Source organism: Arvicola amphibius, chromosome 7 (assembly GCF_903992535.2).
Source record: "Arvicola amphibius chromosome 7, mArvAmp1.2, whole genome shotgun sequence".
Classification (NCBI taxonomy): domain Eukaryota; kingdom Metazoa; phylum Chordata; class Mammalia; order Rodentia; family Cricetidae; genus Arvicola; species Arvicola amphibius.
The window spans coordinates 74,413,714-74,414,725 of NC_052053.1; the positions used below are offsets into that span (position 1 = coordinate 74,413,714).

Below are 1,012 nucleotides of genomic sequence, written 5' to 3' on the forward strand. Positions count from 1 at the left end.
TGTTGGCCTCTTGAAGGTGTCTTAGTCGATATGTATGCCCATGTCCTTTCCTAGGAATAGCAGGAGAGGGGGAGCCCAACTAATCCCTTAGCTAGGAAGCAGTGGGAGGCATCTATACTGACAAAACCCGCAGTCGAAACAAGCTATCTTCGCCCTTTCAAAGATTTTGTGTTACCTCTGACTTCAGAATATGGTTCTGCTGAATTTTCTTTTAAATAATAGAATGGCAAGCAGGAAAAGCAGTGGACACAGAGACATTAGGAGGGTCCAGCAGCTATGGGGAAAGTGGAGCTGCAACTCAAAGCAGAATTTGGAGAATGTGACCAATCTTCAGGCAGTGGGTGAGGACTTCCAGTGGGACTTGAAGATGGGAAGTAGCAACTGTAGCGAGATGTCAGAGGACGGGCAATGTACCCAACCAACAGCTAGTGTGATTCTGAATGAGGGAGGCTGTGGCAGCGTCTCCATGATCCGGAACTGCAAGCTCTGTGCATAGGGAAACTCCATTGAAATTTTGAGTAGGACCATCAAGTCTTAGAACGCTGAAGACAATGAAAAGCTCAATACTGTAGTAGAGTTTGAATGTTGGGACCTTGAACCAATTGACTTGCAGCCCCAGGCTGGATTTGATGCTGAAGACATGGAGTCTCCAGTGATAGGTATCTTCAGGAAAAGGACTGGACAGACTATGAGGAAAAGGTGCAAGAGTCTGTGGGATCTTCCAGGTCACCCACCAGGCTGTGAAGTGCTGAACTGCCTTTCCGAAAACTTGCTTGTAGGAACTGGGAAGAGACAAAGTGACCGGAGCAGCAGCTCCCGTGACTGCAGCACCCGTGGCAGCTTCTCATCTCTGATATCGCAGTGCCTTCGCAGTTTGCATGCTGAAGTTTGTCACAGCTCGAAGACCCATCAATAAAGTCCCTGTTGGTGCCACAAAAGTAAAATAATCAATTAAAACAACAATAGGGCTCCATGATCACTCAGATAAAGGGCTTACATTGCAAGCATGAAT

The 1,012-nt window shown here is 47.0% G+C and overlaps 1 pseudogene; it reads left to right on the forward strand.

Annotated features, from left to right (window-relative positions):
- Positions 1-276: 276 nt before the first annotated feature.
- On the forward strand, positions 277-752 carry LOC119818368 (annotated as a pseudogene).
- Positions 753-1,012: the final 260 nt, after the last annotated feature.